Source organism: Balaenoptera acutorostrata, chromosome 10, assembly GCF_949987535.1.
Source record: "Balaenoptera acutorostrata chromosome 10, mBalAcu1.1, whole genome shotgun sequence".
Lineage (NCBI taxonomy): Eukaryota > Metazoa > Chordata > Mammalia > Artiodactyla > Balaenopteridae > Balaenoptera > Balaenoptera acutorostrata.
In genome coordinates, this window is record NC_080073.1 from 5786743 (window position 1) to 5808034 (window position 21292).

The 21292-nt window shown below is 46.4% G+C and overlaps 1 protein-coding gene across 2 annotated transcripts in view; it reads left to right on the forward strand.

Moving 5' to 3' along the window:
- Positions 1–7865: 7865 nt before the first annotated feature.
- VGLL4 (vestigial like family member 4) overlaps positions 7866–21292 on the forward strand; it is a 157133-nt gene continuing 143706 nt past the window's right edge. The window contains exon 1 of one of the 2 annotated variants that reach the window (XM_007192583.3): positions 7866–7881. The gene's annotated coding sequence lies outside the window, so the exon portion shown is untranslated. Of the gene's footprint in view, positions 7882–8803; positions 8977–21292 lie in introns of those variants that run through there. The other variant, XM_057554307.1, reaches the window with a different exon arrangement.

Sequence of the window (21292 nt, forward strand, 5' to 3'; positions counted from 1 at the left end):
AATTCTTCAAAAAGTTTTGTACATTGTGGTGCCCTAAATACTAACACAGTCTGCTTACTGGGTATTCCAGGGCTGCATGCAGTGGGGTCACTTTGGACTTTGAAATGGGACCCACTTTTATTGATTATGTGACTGTTCCAATGTATACAAACACTTTTTAAAAAAAATACGAGCTAATACAAATTCATCAGTCTAAGCAAGGTTGACCTGGATTTTAAAGCTGTCCTAAGTAATCAACTGTAGGGTCAATCAGACGAATGATGAAGTGGAAGAAAAAGAAGCCATTAAAGAATTTTAATACTTTTTAAAGTACGTAATAATTTTAAAAACCCTGCCTTTTTTGTCACTTAGGGCTTTTTCTTTTTCTTTTTTTCCCCAGGTTTACTGAGATGTAATTAACATACAGCACTGAATAAGTTTCAGGTGTACAGCAGAAGGACTTGACTTACGTATATTGTGAAACAATTTCCACAAGTTTAGTTAACATCCATCATCTCCAATAGATTTTTAAAAAGGAAAAAAAATGTGTTTTTTTGACTCAGGATGAGAAGTCTTAGGATTTACTCTCCTGACAGCTTTCAAATACACTATACAGCAGTGTTAATTATATGGATCACGCTGTGTGCATTACATCCCTAGTACTCGTGTACCTTATAACTGGAAGTCTGGACCTTTTGACCACCTTCACCTCATTCCCCCTCCCCCCCACCCACCTCTGGTAACCACACATCTGATCTCTTTTTTATGAGTTTGGTTCCTTTCTTTTCTTTTCTTTTCTTTTAAGATTCCACATATAAGGGAGATCATACAATATTTGTCTTTCTCTCTCTGTATCTGTCTGTCAGTATTCGTCTTATAAGCACCTTTCTAAGTGGGAATCATCCCTGTTATATAGTTGAGAAAATGAAAGTTTGAGCAGGGTCCACGTTTGTGCCCGGTGTCATGCAGCTAGAAAATGGTGGAACCAAGGTTTGAACTGTGGTCTGTCTGATGCTGAAGTCTCAGCCATTCTCATGTGCCAAGGGCTTCTCCATCCTTTGACAAACAATGTCAGAAATGATGTTAAGACCCTACTAAATTCCATTTCCACATGGTAGCCCACAGGGAATGGGAAACCAGGAGGAGATACTTCCCTTCAGAATTGAAGTGTTGGTCTAGGAGTGTAGATTCAGTGATTTATTTAGGGATTATCAAAGGGGTCTTTTCTGGGTGAACTGAATGATATTGTTGAAAGATTATTGAATGAGGAGTCAGGCCAGATGGTTTGAATCCTGGTTTGGCACTGCTCAAGTAGTTGCACTAAGGCAAACGTTCTACCTGCTCTGAGCCCCCATTTCCTCATCCACCGAATGGGGTCATCAGTGCTCCGTCACAGGATCACACTGCATTAAATAAGAATGCGCAGCACAGCACAGTGCCTTGCACGTGGTTGGCACCCAATATGCTGACCTCCTTCCTTCCCTGTTTACTTTCTTCTGGCCTGTGTACAGCACATGCTTGTAAGAGTTGATGCCAAAGAAGCAGTTGGAGCCAAGAGAGACATGGCAATCTTGGTTTGAAGAATTTCTTTCTGAGGTGATGTCCTCTGAGTGTGTCCACCCTCAGAAGAAAAACCCATGCTTATTTTTGGTGAAGTTCCCCAGCTCAAACCATTCTCCCTCTGAGAGGTAGGTAGTTAACTGTGGCCAAACTCTAGCCGGCCTTGAATCCAGCATCTGCAACATTCTTTGCTACGGAAAATGGCTCTTTTTTTTTTTTTTTTTTAAAGATTTATTTATTTTTATTGATTAATTGATTGATTGATTGATTGCTATGTTGGGTCTTCGTTTCTGTGCTAGGGCTTTCTCTAGTTGTGGCAAGCGGGGGCCACTCTTCATCACGGTGCGCGGGCCTCTCACTGTCACGGCCTCTCTTGTTGCGGAGCACAGGCTCCAGACGCGCAGGCTCAGTAATTGTGGCTCACGGGCCCAGCCGCTCCGCGGCATGTGGGATCTTCCCAGACCAGGGCTCGAACCCGTGTCCCCTGCATTAGCAGGCAGATTCTCAACCACTGCGCCACCAGGGAAGCCCGAAAATGGCTCTTCTTATCTCCTGCCCTAGCCCACCGAAGTCTGTGTCTAAGAAAGACAACAAGAATAGATTGCCAGGCGCAATCATCCTTACAGTATTCGAAGGAAAATTCCTTGTGCAAGGACAAAGCCAATCTTTGGACCAATGTTGAACATCACTTAGAGATCCGAGGTCTGAGCAATTGTTCTGGCCATAAATCTGATCTTGCTTAAGGGGACTCATTCAGATCCATGCTGTGAAAAGAGCTGACATTCAGAAAAAAGCTCACCACTGACTCCTTGACAGGTTTCAGATGGTACATTCCCCTGGAACACAGCCCTCGAGCAAGGCTCTCCATGGAATTTGGCATGGGGTTCGAGGCTCAGGTTACTACCACTCCAGCGGCCCCACCATGGGATTCCATCCAGGTGTGTGGGGGGTAAAATCCCTGTTGGGTCATGGTGGAGGTGAGGCTCACTTCTGCGCTCTGAGATGGAAAAGAAGAAAGGGGACTGAGTGCTTATTGCCTGTCTGGCACTGTTAGAGGCCTTCATATACATCTGCCTAGAAATTTTGCAAATGTTTTAACCATTCACAGCTCTGTTATTTACCATGTTGTGATCCTGTGACCATATCTCTGAAATCTGGGCACTAGAGGACGTGGCAAGCAGCTCTGGGTTTGAATTCTGACTGCCCACCCAGGAATGATAGCTCAATGAGGGCAATGTGTTCACTGCTGTAGCCAGCCTCCTTGCACATAGGAGGGCCTCCATACTTATTTGTTAAGTTGAATTACCCTGGGCCTGCTTACTTAGCCTCTCTAAAGCTTCTGTTTCCTCAACAATAAAAGTAGGAAAAATAAAACCTAGATCATAGGATTTTAAAATTATGCTTTAAATTGTGAGGTTGTTGTAGATTCATATGCGATTGTCAGAAATAATACAGAGAGATCCCATATATCCTTTACCCCACCAGTAACATCTTGCAAAACGATAGCACTATATCACAACCAGGATGTTGACATTGATCAATTCATTGATCTTGTAGGATTTCCCTTCTAGGACTTTTATGTGGATTAATTGCAATTATGCAGGCATAATGTTTAGCAAAGTGCACGAGTACTGTAAACATTTAACAAAGGCAGCTAATATCCTTCTAGGAGACAATGTGATGTAGACCAGTGCTGCTCAAAACATAATGTGAATATGAATCATCTGGGGGGCTTGTTGAAGTGCAGATTCTAATTCAGTAGGCCTGAGTGGGCCTGAGAGTGTGCATTACTAGCAAGTTCCCAGGGGGTGTCTGCTGTGGCTGACAGCCTAAACACGTGGACTCCAGAATCAGACTGCCAGGGTTCAATTCTAATTGTGCCCTTGTTATATTTAAGACCTCAGACAAGTTATTTAACCTCTCAATGCTTCAGTTTCTTTATTTGCTTCATAGGGGTATTTACAGTCCCTACCTCACAGGGCTGTTGTGAGGCTTAATTGTCTTAAAGCATTTAGTGCCTGGGCCGTAGTAAGTGCTCATTAAGTGTTAGGTATCATTATTATTTTAGATTATTTCTTATTCTGTACTCTCTCACTGAAATAAGACCATTTGGGTTTTTCCACTAGTTACTTTGGCCCCCAGAAAAGTAGAAATTCACCTGTTCTCTATGAGAAAAGAGAGAAGTTATTGCTAGAAGGTATTTGTAGAGCTCTTCTAGATCAAAAATGGCAAACATCTGATTCACCAGTTCCTATTCCCCACGCACAGCAGACATTACTAATCGATCTTGACATTCTTTTTTCATTGAACCTCAACAATAGCTTCAGAGGCCTTCTTAAGGGATGGCTCCAGGCACAGCTGGTGCTCAAGATGAAACCTGTGTGCCGAAAGTGATCTGGTCTAAGCTCCTCCCAGAAGTGGAGGCTTAGCCCCAGGGCTGCAAACTGACGTCCAAGCCTCACACTGTTACCCGGAGACTGAGTGTGAACTAGAACCCACATCTGTGCTCTCTGTGGAACGAGTTGGAGTGAAGAAAGCAAGAAAGGGAGACCAGGAGAGATTCACAAGAGCACGTTAGAAGCAAAGGGATACAGGTAGAGAAAGACTTTCTTCATAGACAGGTTAGTGCATCTAGAAGGACAATAAGAGTGTCTGTGCACTGCAACCATTTCAGATTGGCAGCCATTGGGGTTTCCCTTATGACTCCCATGGAGTATGACATGGAAGGACACCCTGAAAAATGAACTACTTATCGGGAATGTGGTGTGGAAAAGAAAACTGTCTTTACACTACTAACTGGGGGGGGGGGGCTTAAAAAATCGAAAGGAGCAAATGGAAAGGCAAAGACCTTATTCCCACTTAACTGAACTCCTGAGGGCTTTTCCATGTGTGTGAGTTGTATCTGTCTTGATGGGCAGCTGTGCGCTCCACCCTGTAATTCTGCCTCTCCCCGCTCTCAGTTTTCATCACTGGACCGCGCTTGACTTCACAGACCGTCGTGGACCCAGGACTTCAAGGTAGATCAGATTGTGGCCATTTTTGTGGATTGGTAGAAAGACATGAATCAGATCTTCTCTTTGAGCAGTTTGAATGATGAAGGTATGAATGGAGTGAGTTACTGGTGGGGGCAAAAGCCAAAAGGGGGAGTAGGGGCAGTAATAAGGGAGCCAAAGTGATGAGGAGGCTCCTTGGTAGGTAAATGAGGAAGAACTGAACTGCGAGGAGGCCCAGGGAAACGGAGGGGGAGTCTGGGTAACGACTCTGTGGCCCGTGGGGAGGCAGAACCGTGGTCCCCAGAGCAGCCTTTTCCTGCACTTTCTTCTCCTTTTAATTAATACGGAAAATTTCAAATCTATGCAAGATTAGACAGAACAGGGACTTCCCTGGCGGTCCAGGCTTCCACTGCAGGGGGCGCGGATTCCATCCCCGGTGCGTCGGTCGGGGAACTAGGATCCCGCATGCTGCCGGGCTTAAAAAAAAAGAAACGAGTAGACAGAATAGTATAACCCCCGGCCCCCATACCCATCCCTCCGCTTCAATCGTGATCGACTCAGGGCCCATCTTGTTTCTTCTCTATCTCCACTCACTCACCTTCTTGATTATTTTTATTTATTTTAAATAAACTTCTGGTGCACTTATAAAATCCTTGCTTTGAAACACATTCTTATCAGTGGTCCATGCACAGCCTGCCTTATTATCTTTTTTAGTTACTTACTTAGTTTTTTTGTTTGTTTGTTTTTCAATTTAGAAGTTTGCCCGATTTTTTCTTTTACCTCCTTAAATATATTTTTTATTATGGTAAAATATACATAACATAAAATTTACTATTTTAACCATTTTAAGTGTGTAGTTCAGTGGCATTCACACTGTTGTGCAACTATCACTTAAGTAGTTAATTTTAATAGTGAACCCGTGAACCCATCAACCAAAAACTAAGACTTTGACAATGACCTACATCTAACCAATGGTTCCCTCCCATCCACCCCGTGCAGTTCCCCTCCCAGGTAACCATCATTCTGAATTCTCTCATCATCCTTCCCTTACTTCTTTTTTACATAGTTTTATTGCAGGTGCATGTACTACCACAATTATTTTTCATGCTATTTGTAACATTACAAATAGGATATTATGCTGTGAGTAATCTTTGGGGACTTGCTTTTTTCACTCACTATTGTCAAGATTCCTCTCTATTGCTGCAGGCCTCTGTGTAAGTCACTCGTTTAGGCTGCTGTCTACATTCCCTTGTGTGGACAGTCCGTGTCTGACACATTCCACCTCCAGCACACTTCTGTCTTGACAGCATACCTTCCTTTTCTTACGGTAGCTTGAGCGTGTCTCTCATCTGCTTGATCAAGACATTCAGACTGAAACCACCCTGGTTAGATGTGGCCAGGGAGAAGTCACACTAATGCTGATGTAAGGGAAGCAGCGAGATTAATCCTTGGAAAGGTTGAAGACTGGTCACATCCATGAGAAAAGGCCCTCTGTCCCCATGATTTATCTGCAGAGTAAGGCTCACTCTAAGCAGTGATGGAAATTAAAGAGGCAGCTTTAGGACCTCCACCCTGACCCCAGATGGAAATCATTTTGCAGTACACAAATGGCAGAGCTGTCATACAGATCAAATGAGATAATGAAATGTGGGGACACTTTGTAAACCCCAGAGCCGTTTTATAAATGTGCAGTTGCATGGTGATTGTTATCATTACTCATTTGCATTATCTGGACAAGTCATTTTCCTGTCCCTCCATGATTACTGTGGCTGTCTGCTTATACGGTGCCCCAGCAAGACTGGGTTTAAGGGAGGTAGAGAGAAGGGGAGAGAGGTGAACGTTCACCAGATATTCTGTCTGGTCTTTAGTCCCTGCAACGGCTCTTCAAGTTAAGAACTGTCTCTGTTTTACAGATGAGAAAACTGGGCTTGATAACATGCCCAAAGTTATAACTTTGGGCATGTTATAACTTCGTAACTGACAGAGGTGGGGTTTGATTCAAATTCAGGTTTATTCAAATCCCAAGCCCTTCCTCTATTGTCACACTTCCCGAAATCTGCCCCAGCCCTCCTCACCCTTTCCTCATTCCACGTCCTAATCTGGCAGGATGAAACCTCCTCTCTGTGATCTTTCTCAGGATTTTTTTCCCCTAGTCTGAGACGATTGATGAACTAAAATGGAGTCTAAGTAAAAATCTTTTTGGGAAGACTGGGAGCCTGCCCGAGCTTTAATCTGTGCACTTGAATCTGGGAACCAGGAAAGCAGGCGTGGTTATGCTTGGGTCAACTTGTCACCTGGGTCATCCTATCTCCATTGGCCCTGTGTGGACAGCAGGAGAGTGTATTTCACAGGGGGCCGCAAGACCGTGCCTCGGGTTCAGGCAATGCCTCTCCGCGGTTTAGGTAAACCTAATCTCGCTGTAAAATGGAACTATCTATACCTGTCCTGCTCCCCAACCCGGGGCTAAGATCAAATGAGATAACAGGCTGTGACCCGATATAATTGGATGAGGTAATAGATAGGAAAACAGTTTGAAAACTGCAAAGCATTTCCCCCCAGCATTAATGTAAGCCGGTATTTGTTTCTGTTATCCTTCCATCTCAGCAGAGCCATCTCCCAGGGAAAGCCCTATAGCAGGAGCCCCTAATAATGACTGAGGTTTGAGAACAGCCAGAAGGCAAGCAACATGAAGCCATTTCAAGCAAACCAGAGGAAGTCCAGTCCCTGACTATTTATTTTATGAAGTTAGCGGCTGGATACGTTAAGCAAATGTTTTCTTAATTGTGGCAGTATGGGAGAACAATGGGGCAAGGGCTGCCGGGGACCGGGGAGAATCAGGCCTCCACCCCTCCTACCCACACCCCGAAATCTCCAGAGAATGACAGGAAAAAATTAAAGACAGGGCTTTTCTTTTCGTGGTCACATGTCGACGCTGCTGCTGTAATAAGAACCTGCACCGATTAGAAATGTTTCGCCCCCTCCTCTCCGCCCCTTCCCGGGCACGTTCCGGAGCAGACCGGGCTGTGGACTCCGGGAGTGTGCCAGACACAGCAAACACCGGTGTGTGAGCGGCTGGAGGGGGCTCTTTCCACCCCGAACTCTCTGCCTTCCTCCTCGGTTCCCTCCCTTCCACACTGACTTCATTTACTAGGACTTCCTCCTCCGGGCGAGGGAGGGGGAGGAAAGACGCTGCCGTGCGCCTGTGGGGTGTGTGTGGAGTGCGGGGTGTAAAATGCTGTAATGAGAGGCAGCCGAGCGGCGTCTAAGAGCCCTGGACTGCAGCAGCCGTTCTGATCGCGGTGGCACCTGAGCGCTCACCTCCCCAAGCAAGTGCGACCTGTCCCTTCAGGTGCGTGTGTGGTCGCCGGCCTGTCGGGCAGAGCGGCTGGGGGTGTGCGGGTCACGAGAGGGCGAACCAGTGCCCCAGGTCGGCGGCCCGTGGAGCGTGGAGCCCGGGAAGCGGGAAGCGCCGGCATGCGCGGCGCTCCGGCGGCTGAGCGGGCGTGGAGGCCGACCCCCGGGCGCCTTCCCTGGGCAGCTGAGCGAGCCGGTCTGCGTGATAGGCGGGGACGCGTGCGGGTCTGGAGCCGAGGGCGGCGGAGGTGCCGCAGGTCCGGCGCGAATGCGCGGGCACTTGGCCGGCTGCGTGGCGGTTTAGGGGCAGGGAGGTTAAGGGACAGCGGGTAAGGGATTGGGTCGACTGTGGTCGTCGTGGTCACGTGTGCTGTGTCCACCGGATGCGAGAGCCTACTGTGTGCGTCCGGGGGGTGGGGCGGGGAGGCGTGCTGGCCCGCAGCTGCGAGCCCCTGGGCGCGCACGAGAGGTTCGTTTATGTTCGTGCGTGTGCACCAAAGCTGCGTTCCCGCTGCCTGGGCCTCTGGGGTCCGGTCCGGTGTGTGTCAGAGGCTGGTACACACCGCGTGCGCCGGGTCCACGCGCTCCCCCGGGTCGAGCGCAGCCCGGACCCCCTGCGGATGTTGGCCGCCCGAGCGCGTCTGCATCCGTTGGGTGGGTGCGAGCTGCCGCCAGGCGCGGGGCGGGTGGGGGAGGGGAAACGAGCCTCCCCCGGGCGCGCGAGGCCCCGCCCCCGCCTCCCCGCTGGCTCACCTGGGCCCGGCCCCCACCTGCTGGGCCGGAGGGGCGGGCCAGGGGGCGTGGCCCGGCGGAGCCCGGCGGAGCCCGGGAGAGGGCGGGCGGCGCCTCATTCCAGGGATTCCTCGCGCTCCCGCGCTCGCGTCCGCCGCGGAGCCGGCTCGTCGCGCGCCGCCCGTGTGTGCGTGTGGGTGTGCGGAGCGGCGGGGGTCGGTGCGGGAGCGCGGGCGCGAGGGCGCCTGCGCGTCGGCGCGCCCCCGGAGTGCGCCCGGTCCCGCGCGCCCCGTTGTCCCGCCCCTGTCCCCAGCGGGGCCGGCCGGCCCGAGGCGGGCGCGCCCAGAGCCGCCCGGCGGTGAGTGCGGGGGAAGGGGGCAGGGCGAGGGCTGGCTTGCGGGGAGCTCAGGGGTGGACTGGCTCGGAGTGGGACGGGGGCGTCCTCCTGGAAGGACGGACGAGGCGGCTTGTTCTTGCGGGGCAACTTGAGGCTCCTGGTGGGAACCGAAGCGCCAGGACTCCCGGAGGGAGAGGTCTAGAGTCTGGAGTGGAAGCTGTCCTGGGAGTCGGCGGCGAGGGGCCGGGCGGGGGGGCCCGCGGCCTGTAGCCCCTTGGTCGTGGCCAGCGGCAAAGGACGGCTGTGGTGCGGGACCGCGGGACATGGCAGAGGATGGGCAGCTGGGATCGGCTCTTTCCACTCTGTATACTTCCTGCCCCCTTTCCAAAACAAAACGGCACCCTCTTCCTGCAGTGAGTGCAGGCCTCGCCGCAAAGCAAAGGTCTTGTCCTTTTTGGTTTTGCTTAAAGTCTCCTTTAATTCATCGCCCTAGACCTTTAAATCTCTTAGGTTAGGATGACAGCACTGTTGGGGCCGCTGGTCTTTATGCGCTTTAGTTGGCATGTGTTCGTCTCTTCAAGGCAGCTGACTTAAAAAAATCGGTTTCACTTTGATCATTGGTGCTGTGTGTTTGCTAGTCGTTATTTCTTTCTCTGCGGTTAATAAGAACCAGCAGCCTGGGGGGCGGGAGTGGAGGCGGCTCTTCTAGTTTTTACCAGCGGTTGGTTGCCCCCTCTATTTGAAAGGTACTGTCTCCTGTAGAGTTTATCTTTCTTTTACAAACCCAAGCCTACTTTGACGAAAATGAAGGCTCTCATTTGTTTCCTCTGAACTTTCTCGAAGACAAAGGCAACAAATGTTAATTTTCCTATTAGTATTTGAAGGTCAGTTTTGCGTTCCATTTTAGCATACCAAACTTTTAACTCTATGCACTAGCCTCCCAGTCCACAGACTTGCAATGTTCATTGTTTCCTGCTTGCAGCTGATGAAGTCTGCGCATGAGCGTGAGGGGAGTAGCGTGGGTCGTTTAAAGAGCGCTTAGGGGTCAGCGCCTCAAGGCTGTACTGGGGGCGCGATCTTGGAACAAGTTATTTATCATCTATCTCTAAATCTCAGTGCTCTCATTTAAATAATGGGTTTAGGAATACTCAGAAGTTTGTTGTCTTGTACTCAAGACAGTTTTGTGTGTGTGTGTGTGTGTGTGTGTGTGTTTTCTGTGTGTTTCCTGATGCATCTGGCTGAAAAGTCATCTCCGTCCTGGTAGAAATGAGGTAAACCCCTCAATTTGTTGTTTGACTTTGGCAACATTTTAATCCCAGGCTAATTTCCCCCGCCACGGTTTTTTCACACTTCTGGGCAGCCTGCCTTTGCTTTCCATTTGGAAGGGAATGCAAACTAATTTTTATGTTGACCAAAACACAATACAATTAAGAAGATAATTCTGCTATAAATAACCATGAACTACATTCCAAAACTGAATGTTGTAGTAAAAACAGCTCTGGCTTATTTCTGGAGACACGAGTTCAAGTCCTATCCCTGTCACCTACTAAGTTTGTGACCAGAAAAAGTTACTTCTAGTTAACATTTGTGCTTTATTTTCCTCTGTAAGAGGGTGATAAAATCTGTTCTGATACATCACAGAGTTAATTACAGGGAATAGTGTGCTTTGAAAAGTATTTTGTGTTATGTTATTTATAAAAGTCTTTGAAGACTTGAAAGAGCTTCATAAAACACAGTTGTCACCACTTTTCCCACCCGATTTAGAACTATGACTTTACCTTAAGATTTTAACACTTCTTACAAAACGATAATTATGAGATGAAAACTTTCCCTTTCAAATGGTCTGTTTGACAAGAGTTCTGCAGTGTGAAATTCCTTTTAACTCCTTAGGGAGTCAGCCTTGTCATCAACCTCTTGTGGTTGCCCAAACAAATCCGAAGGAAGATTTTACTTTGTGTTTCTTCCAGGTATCTCTCCTGGATAGTTTTGTTGTGCAACTTTTAGTTGGCCTTAATAAAATAATAAGTCATATAACCATACTCAAAGTTGCTTTGCTTTGCAACTTTGAGTATGACTTAATAAAATAATGACTTGTCATAAGTTTAGGAGGTAATAGTCAAATACATTGGGAAAATTCTAATATAACTAAAATGATGACACTATGTGGCAATTTTAACATATCAAGTTGTCTCTTCATTGCTTGTGTTAGACAAGCTGTTGCAGTTATGGGAACCTGGTGAAAGGGGTTTTTTTTTTGGTTAAGAAGTTTCTGTAAGGTATGTTGACTGAGGCTCCTTTGTGATTCTTTTAGGGAGTCTCTCTGAAGTTAATCAAGTCTATATGTGGGAGCTTAAGAGAAGAGACAAGGGGATGATATCAATCAGTCTCTAGCCATTTAGGATCTGTCCACGTTAAAACAACAAACAAAAAACCCAACAACTTAGAAATCAGACTGCCAAATCTTGATAGTATAAACTGCCAAGGTAGGGAAGGAAGGAGTGTATGCATGAAGTGCTGAAATCAGAAAAATTCTTTCAACCTGGGGTACACCGTAGTAGCTCTTTTGCAAAAGAAGAAACCCTTGTAGAATGTGCTTTCAGTATCTCAGGCCTCAGGTCTTATAACCAGATACGTCAATCCTCATTGTTTGTGGATTCCTGTATTTGTGAATTTGTCTCCTCACTAAAATTTATTTGTATCTCCAAATCAGTACTTGGGGCAGTTTCTTCCTAGGCACAGTGGTTCAGTACTCACTAATTTAGAGGTCTCAGAGGCTTTATAGAATATAATGACTGCGAATGATGAGAATTTACCATATTTAATGATGCCGATAATGAAAGAGCTTCCTAGTGATGCAACGTGTCATGGGTTAGAAGACTTTTCTAGGCTACTGATAGGCTGGGAGTTGAGATTTTGGTACAGTGGGGAGCTCGACCTGGGTATTATGGGAAGTTTGCCAACTTGGGCTGTGATGCAGGTCCCTGTCTGTCATTCTTGGGTGTAACAGGTCCCTAAGAGGACCTGGCGCCTCAGTACTTCTGAATAGGAGATTCTAAGTCCAAGTAAAATAAATGGCAAGAACAAGCATATCCAGAGTAAACTAGAAATGCCAGAGAGTTTCTTTTATTTCCTATGAGGTGCTGTAGAAGGCCGAGGTATTGAAAATGAAGAGACAGGTTCACAATAGCCTAAATATGAGAAAGAAAAGGATAGTTCATTGTTTGTTTGACAACCGTGTTGAAAAATCGTGGCAATTGGTGGTCTGCTCAAAAAGTCCAGATTTGAATTTTATTTTCCCTCTTTGGACAGAGTGGTGGTGTCAGTGTGGGCCCACGTACAGGCACTTTCCAGGGGGCACTTCAGGGAGATGGATGAACTTCAGCCAGCAGTAAGAATTTTCCACCAGCGTTGGGCAGCCTCACATAAAGGACATGAAATACGCTATAACCTGAGTTTGGTTTTGCAGCTTTAAGTCTATACAGGTGACCCTGACAGGCACACGATTGCTTTCGTACAGTCCGTGTGTTTGCACAGCTGACACTGATGCCAAACTGTGTTACAGTAATTAAGGATTGTACTTATTGTGTGGTAGCACCATTTGGCAGCTTCTGTTGCCAGGGTCATCAAGATGACTAAATATCACATCCCTGCAGTCCCCACCTCGGGGGGAGGGGGTTGCTGAGGAGGCCCATAGAGCCTTGGGCCATTTTAGCCCCAGAAAACCTAAGGTGGTTGAGTTGAGCATTTGTGCAAGGATTTCATCCAGACTGGTACTCGTTTTTCAGCCCAGCTAACTCTGTGTTGATGTGATGGGGGGTGGAGATGAGCAGGAGACAGAGCTAAGTTGATGGCAGGCACCTGAGGTTACCTTGTTCCTGATACCTGATGTGTCCCACCGGTGGGGAAAGAGATGGATGGCTGCCTAGCCTATAGACCTGCCCTACTGAGGTTTCACGGGAGGGGGGAGGGGCGTTAAACCCTTACGGGAAGGGTACACACCCTGTACTAACTTACTGAATTCTTTAGTTTTCTAGGACGGGGCTGGGGGGTGGGGTGGGGGGAGGAATTGCCAACACAGCTGGCTCTCATCCTGGGACTTATGCTTGAGGTTGACAAGCACCTGAAAGAAGCCTAACAAGGCGTTTTACACAGATATATTTTTAATTCTCTGGAAATAAGCATAGAACATGTAGATGTGTTGTTCAGATTTCAGACATTTGGCCTTCAAATGAATTTTCAGAAATGATTATGTGTAGAAATAAGGAATTGGATATAAGGGGAAGTCAGGCAAGTCCTTCTGACCTTGTACCTGGTAGGATGCTTCAAATTACAGCAAGACAGGTCTATAATTCATGTCTGGCACATGCCTCGATAAGGAAAGCTAGACAAGCAAAGGGTCCAGACCATTGAAGGAGTATTTTGAATAAGAACTGGTTTCTATTTAGGAGTGTGACATACAATTTAAGGTTGTGAGAAATACAAACAACACGGTGAAAGTTTTCAGATACCATTCATTGAACCTTCGGAGTTATCCCCTGGAGTGTAATAGCAGGTTGTCTTGAACATGACTAAGTAGGAACCATCCTTCCTGAATGCTGAACTGGCTCTTGGAGCTTGAAGTCCTCAGGGCTGATATTAATTCCTGTGTGCCCGGGGCCCCGGGGATCCTATGGCATTGCTGCCTGTGTTGTCTGCCCCAGTCTCACCAACCAACTTGGTGTGAGAATCTTCTTACCTGCCTTGGTTACTGTTCCTGTGACTCTGTGCTGCGCTCTTTTCAAAGAAAGTGAAACGTGTCCTGGTTTTTGTGTTCCTAGGAGAGGAGGGTTTGTCTTCCTTTGCTTTCTTTAGAAATTATCAGATTATTGCTTCATCTATATCTCAAGGTGTAGGGGAAAGAGCACAGGGCTAGAAGTCTAGCTGGAAGGTATTCTTTATTTTTGGGGTTTTTTCTTAGATAAGCTAAAAAATTGCTTTCCTCCAAAAGGTCTGTATGAAAATCAGCTGAAAAATAGTTAAAATAGCATTGGATGGTGAGTCAGGCGACTTGGATTCTAGAGTTAGCTTCTTCAGGAAGTCACTTATATTCTTGGCACCTTGCTTTTTCATCTGTAGAAAAATATAATAATCTTATCTGTGAGGATCAGTAAGCTAATGTATGTGAGTGTGTTACTAGAAGTATAGGCCGCACAGCTGTAAGGTGGCAGAATGTGAATGTATTTCTCACTTGAGTTGATTGGGCATTGTCAGTTACGTTGTATCATTTAATCCACATGCCAAGCTTGTGACCTTGGGAAGCAGGCAACGTTGTTACCATTTTCTTTAGGTGCGAACTTGTGCCCAGAGGGGTTAAATGGGCCCCGCGATTGGTGTCAGGCATTTAGAGCAAAGTCTAGAGCATCATCGGCTTTCCGCGATGATTGATTGAATGAGTTCAACGTATTAAAATAGGGCTCAGACTTAGGTTTTCTGATGCTAAAGTCCCGGCTCTGCTGATTTAACAGATGGTAAAGTGCGAGAAGAAAAAAGGGTTACACCAATGAGAGAGGTTTTGAGCAAGAAGAACAGAGGGATGACCTGAGAATTGGATGGATGTTAACAGGGACAATCTGTGTGTGTTGCCGGAAGTTAGAGGGGCATCAGTTGGACACGCTATGGAGAAGGAACAGCCAGGAGGTTAATTCACGTCTACTTGATGTGCCTGAAGCTGTGCTTGCGCGTGGCCACCAGAATCTGGTGACGATTCGGTATGAAATTTCATTTCAGTTAACCTCATTGAGACTCACAGCTAGACACATCGACCACACAGTGATCCGCATTTGGTGTAAGTTGCTCAGGGCAGGGGGTTCATGTTTTCTTTTCTGCAAAGTCTCTATGTAGTGTTTGCCAGACATAGGAGATACCCAGTGAAAGCCTCTGAATTCCTGATGGCCCCAAGGGCCACACACCCCCTGCCATAGTGAGATACTTCATACTGTAGGCTTGTCCTACAGTTATATGTCTTAGCTGAGGCCAAGTTAGATTAGCTCAGGAAGTGGTCCTGATAGAGTGATGGGACAGGGCCAGCAGGAATTAGGGATACTGAAGAGTGTGCCTCTGGGAGTTGGACATGCCATCAGGATCCCAGGATAGTGATATCTTCCCATTTCAGGTTTTTGGTTAAGTGACAGTGTGGCAGGGACATCAGGAGGTTTGAATGGGCCTCTCCCAGCCTCCACTGGTTTCCACCTCTGGCCAAGACTCGCACTCTTTCCTAAATTACACTGTAGTTGGGCCAGTGTTACTGGAGGAGCTGTGTGCAGTGAGCCAAGCTTGGTGCTGTAGTGTTCACCTTGGAAATCTCCTTGGAACACTTCTATGACGTATCTTGAAATTCTTTTCCCTTGCCTGAAAAAAACAAAACAAGACTAATACACCCCATAACTCTATTCCCAAGATAGGAGTTCATGTCCTCTTGTTGATCAGAAAGAAAAAAAAAAAAAGACGGTCCTTTGTGGAAGTCCAGAATAATGGTGTTCAAATTTAGAGCTGAGCTTTTCATTAGCACCGAATATCCCTAAAATGTAGTAGCTTTATCACTGATACCTATTATTCCCTAATTCTCACTCTTAAGCTGTTTGGAAGAATGTATTATCGGGGATAAGGGAGCTTCAGGAAAGGAATATGGGCTGGCAGAGAAAATACCGACCATTGCCTGGAAAAAAAAAAAAAACCCAAAAAACAAAATATGTGTTCTCTTCACCATGAGTTATGTTCATAATTGACAGCAACCACGAAAAAAAGATGAATGGATAGACCAGAAACGGGTTGCAGTGCAGTAGAACCCTTACAGATGAACTTGATGTCTTTTTCCAGAAGCACATTCCTCTCCCTTTTATGGGGTTATTATGTTCCAGGTGTCAGCGTTTTAAGTGATTATGTTTTCGGTGATCACGATATTGTAAAAACTATCACGCTGATGGGAACACATCACTGGCTTGTACTTAGATTGATTTTCCAGATGCCGTGTAATCTTTTGCAAAAACTCATAGATGATTTATGGTTCATAAAGGATATAAAATAAACCAGACATGTCGCTCCCCTGTTTAAAACCACTCAGACCATTCAAGGACTTTTCACTGACTAAAGAATAAGATCTCAGCTTTGTCGCACCCTGCAGAGAACGCATGATCTGGCCCGTGCCCACTTCCCCACCTCACCCAGTCCTCTTGCTGTGGTCATGGGAGCTCCCCGCGTCCACAGGGCCAGCTTGATCTCCCCCCCACGTCCCCCTTTACAAGCCCAGTTCCTCTCATCCTTTAGGTCTCTCATCTCAGAGGAATCTTCTGTGTCTCAAGTAGTGGCCAGTGCCCTTTTTCTAGTATGTTTACCAGCATTTGCAGTTTATTTAATATGTTTGCCTTTGTTTGGACACATAATTATTATTATTTTTTTTATAAATTTATTTATTTTATTTATTTTTGGCTGTGTCGGGTCTTTGTTGCTGTGCATGGATTTTCCCTAGTTGCGGTGAGCGGGGGCTACTCTTCGTTGCAGTATGCGGTCTTCTCATTGTGGTGGCTTCTCTTGTTGCGGAGCACGGCTCTAGGTGCTCGGGCTTCAGTAGTTGTGGCACGTGGGCTCAGTAGTCGTGGCTCATGGGCTCTAGAGCGTAGGCTCAGTAGTTGTGGCGCACAGCTATGTTGTGGCTTAGTTGCTCCTCTGCATGTGGGATCTTCCCGGACCAGGGAGCGAACCTGTGTCCCCCGCATTGGCAGGCGGATGCCTAACCACTGCGCCACCAGGGAAGTCCCAGACACATAATTATTTTAATACATATAAAGCCCATTCACTTCTGACACGCCATGAGGGAGGTAATATCAACATCCCCATTTTACAGATGAGGAAGCAGACACACAGACAAAGTCAGTTCCCAGGTCACACAGGTAGGAAGTGGCTGTGCTCATTCAAGCTCACACGGTTAGTGTCCAGAGACCCCCCTCTTAAACCACTGTGATGCTCATTTCCCTCTCAGCAGACTGTGACCCTCCATCAAATACTATGACCGTAGTTTTTTCCCCCATGTTACTCACACATCTCACATGTTTTATTGGGTTTCTTGGACTGCGGATATTGTACAAGATGTAAAATTCAGAGGTTTTTTTTTTTTTTCTTTTTTACTGTTATCTTCCACCTTTATTTGCTTAGGCCTTTTGTGGCTAAGTAATGCCGGGTCCCTGGTCCTCCTCTCCCACCTGTATCACTGTACCCGCTCTTGTGGTCCTTATCTCACACCTGGTTCCTACAGAAGCCTCCTAGCTGATCCGCGTGACTCCTGATTTCATCCCTGCAGGTCAAACCATCCTCCCCACACCTGCTAAACTAAAACATCCTTGACATCACCTCCCCAGCCTGCTCAGGGACTCACCACTGCCCGTTGCCTGCTCCAGTAAGTGGACGCCAGTCCGGCCAGTCTTGCGCTGTCCCCTGAGTTCACCCACATCGTGCTCCCCGCACTTAGCAGCTGCAAGCGTCCTCGATCCTGCCTGGGCGGGTCTCAGTCTCCCTCCCGGGCTCTCATACCTGCCGCTGTGCCTTCCCTCAGGCTGTGGACCCAACAGGACTGTACATGTAAGGGTCAGACAGGGTACTTGCACCCAGGAAATACTCAGACCGTGTGATCCAGGTGAGTAGGAGAGGTCAGAGAGTAGAGACTGCCCAGGGGAGAGGAATGGGGAGGAAACCTTTGAAGTCGCTTTTTAAAACACACACACACACACACCAAACTGAGAAAAAAATGCATGTTCATGAGGTGAACACTTCAGCTGACACTGCTCTCTCTTTTATAACACACTACTCATTTCAGTGTTAAATTATATTTTGTCTTTTACTATGCTCTTCGATTTGTCTATTGTTATCCCATGCCATGTACTTTAGGTTCACGAACAAGGTCGTAGTTCCTTAAAAGCAGGGATCATGTCTTCTATTCCTCTGTGACCTCTCCCGAATACTTTGCTGAACTCAATAATTGTGTAATAAAAATTGGTCGCGTTAATAAGGTTGCAGCAGATGGCAGGTGCCTCGTAGAGGAACCTTAAACACCTAATCTCTTATCTACCTACTTTGAACCTAAGTTGCTTGGAGTGAGTGAACTTAATCTTCCACATGCTAGAATTGTGGGTCTACTTTTGTGTCATTTGGTATTTTTTTTTTTTTTTGCTTTTTTTTTTTTTTAATACTTTATTTATTTATTTTATTTATTTATTTATGACTGTGTTGGGTCTCAGTTTTCGTGTGAGGGCTTTCTCTAGTTGCGGCAAGTGGGGGCCACTCTTCATCGCGGGGCGCGGGCCTTTCACTATCGCGGCCCCTCCCGTTGCGGGGCACAGGCTCCAGACGCGCAGGCTCAGTAGTTGTGGCTCACGGGCCCAGTTGCTCCGTGGCATGTGGGATCTTCCCAGACCAGGGCTCGAACCCGTGTCCCCTGCATTGGCAGGCAGACTCTCAACCACTGCACCACCAGGGAAGCCCTCATTTGGTATTTTTATGCTTTGATCTTTTGCTTCTATGCACATACTTTGCATAAGAGGCACATGTTAACATGTATCTTTTGGGGTTTAGAATTTTGAAAGCATTGTCCTTCAACTTAATGAGGCAATTAATTTAAGGAATTGTGAGTCCAAATACTGCTAAAGCAGGCATTTACTTAAAATAAAAGACTAAAGTCAGGGACTTCCCTGGTGGCACAGTGGTAAAGAATCCGCTTGCCAATGCAGGGGACACGGGTTCAAGCCCTGGTCTGGGAAGATCCCACATGCCACGGAGCAGGTAAGCCCGTGCGCCACAACTACTGAGCCTGTGTTCGAGAGCCTGCGAGCCGCAACTACTGAGCCCATGTGCCGCAACTACTGAAGCCTATGTGCTCTAGGGCCCGCGTGCTGTAACTACTGAAGCTCGCACGCCTAGAGCCCATGCTCCACACAAGAGAAGCCACTGCAGTGAGAAGCCCGAGCACCGTATTGAAGAGTAGCCCCGGCTCGCCACAGCTGGAGAAAGCCCGCGCGCAGCAATGAAGACCCGATGCAGCCAAAAAAAAAGACTTTAAACTCAAATCTTGCCTGAATAGAAAACTGGCTTGTGTGACGAGAATGTAACTGAGTTCTTGTGAGTTCAGCAAACCTTTTCCTGTCAGTCTGTCCCAAACTTTTGTTTTCTTTGCCTTTGAACAAGTTCCCAAATCCTTACTGTCGGGTGATCTTTTCTATCTTACAAGGAAGACAAGGATTGTGAATGTCATTCATTTTTCTCTCCTATGCCTCTGATTTTACTCACCTCCTCCTTGTCTCTGAAAAAGAAGAAATTTACTGTTTGCTTTACAACCTCACTGTCCTCCCTGTCACTCAGCGTCCTCTTGGACTCTCCTCTGACACCTTGAGACCTCCCAAGCTCCATCACTTCTGTCTGTGTTTTCTCTTATCCCCTCTGCCCCCGACACATGCCCCTCATTACTTCCTGCCCGCTGTATCCCTGTATCTTTCAGGTTGTCCCCTGCCTTTGGCTTGCTATTCTGTAGGCTGCGACTACAGGGCCCTACCAGGATAACTTCCCTGGAACACATCAATGGCCAAGGTATTGCTCGCCTCAGAGATTTCAGTGGCTCCTTAATGCGGACAAAATCCAGCCCAAATCCCGTTGAGGCCCTCGGTCCTCCCGTGCTGTGGTGCTGGTCCAGGTTTCCGTCCTCGTCACTTCCTGCCCCCACATTGCTTGTCTTCTGGCTGATTTGGGCAGCTTGTTCTTGAATGGATTCTGCTTCTGTTCTTCCCTTGTGTGCTTTTGCATTTATTCTTCAGAGGCTCAGCTCGTCTTCTGTTTTCTCCACAGAGCCTTTCAGAATTCATTGATATTTCTATAGGATTTTGTTTATAGCACTGTTTTGGCACTGAGCACATTTTGCCTTAATCCATGATTTCCAAGTGTCCCCTAAGAGGTGTTTCAGGTTAAAAGAAAGGCCAATGAAGTTTGAGAGACTTCAAGTATATAGAGCTGCCCTCCCTACTGCCTCTGCCCCTGCAGAAGGCACAGCAGACTATCAAAAGCACAGGAAGGAAAAGAAACTGCTTAATTTGGTTTATTCCAGTGTTTTCCCAACTTATTTATCATAGAAAAAATTTTTTCTTACAAAATATGAACATCCAGTGCAACACTTGGGGAAAACACTGCCTTAAACTAGATTTCTTGCAGGCATGTCTACTGTATAAATTGAAAGCTCTTTGAAGGCAACTGTTGGGCTCTGTTTATTTTTCCTGCCTTGATACATAGTAGATAATGTTTGTTGAATGAAATCACATTGCAAGATCAAGAGCTGATGTTTCTTTGGAGGCCTGAGGTATAAATATTGTAAAGTAAAGCTGGTCTGCTATGTCTTGTAACTGGCACATGCATAGTAGGTACTCAGTAAAGGCTGAAGAATGCTGAGTAAATGCTGAGCACCTCTAAAGGGTGCACTTAAAGTATTTTCTCTCAGTTGTTGAACTAATAGGGTGTGTCTCTTTTCCTAATAACTGTGTGTGCGTGCATGCATGTGTGCGTGTATATATTTAAGTAATCCAAAAAAAGAAAACTGGGTAAAAGTAGCCTGATTCTCTAGGTTTTCCACCATCTTTAACTCTTTTTCAGTGTTTGCTTTTATAGGTGTGCTGTAATTTAAGAAAACAGAATTAAAAATAAAAATCCAGATTTTATAAAAAAAAAAAAAAACGTCGGTGTTAGGTGGTGGTGATAGCGATAAAACATGACATTTAGAAATAAAGATTCCTATTGGACTTAAAATACCATTTAACTCACCAGTGGAATTCACACACTTTTCATGAGTACATTGCCTATTTTAAGCTACACAGTTTTGCAGAGTCTCAGCTAAGGAGGCAAAAGGACAGAATGGTTCAATCTTAGTAATTTTTGTTAAAACTAATAAACCAGCAACAACGACGACTACCACCACAATCTCAGACTGGTAAAATGCTGTGTTCATAGAGTAGCCTTTGTTCTGAGAACTGTTTTTTACTGGGTATGTCTGGACAGGCATGTTGTTACGTACGCACATAAACATTTATAAGCACGAATAACATGGGCATGAGTATTCACAATATCCCTTCTTTCAGTTCTGACTTGAGCTGCTTCCTGGAATTGGCAAGGTTTGGCGGAGTAGACAGAATGGAATTTAACCCCTTTCTCTGTCTGTTCCTGAACCACGTCCATTGGATCTCGTCACAGGCTGGGAAGACTTTCATCTTCAGCACTGTGATTTGCATTTGGTGGAGGCGTCATTCTAATGGTTAACTGCCAAAATTCTAAAAAA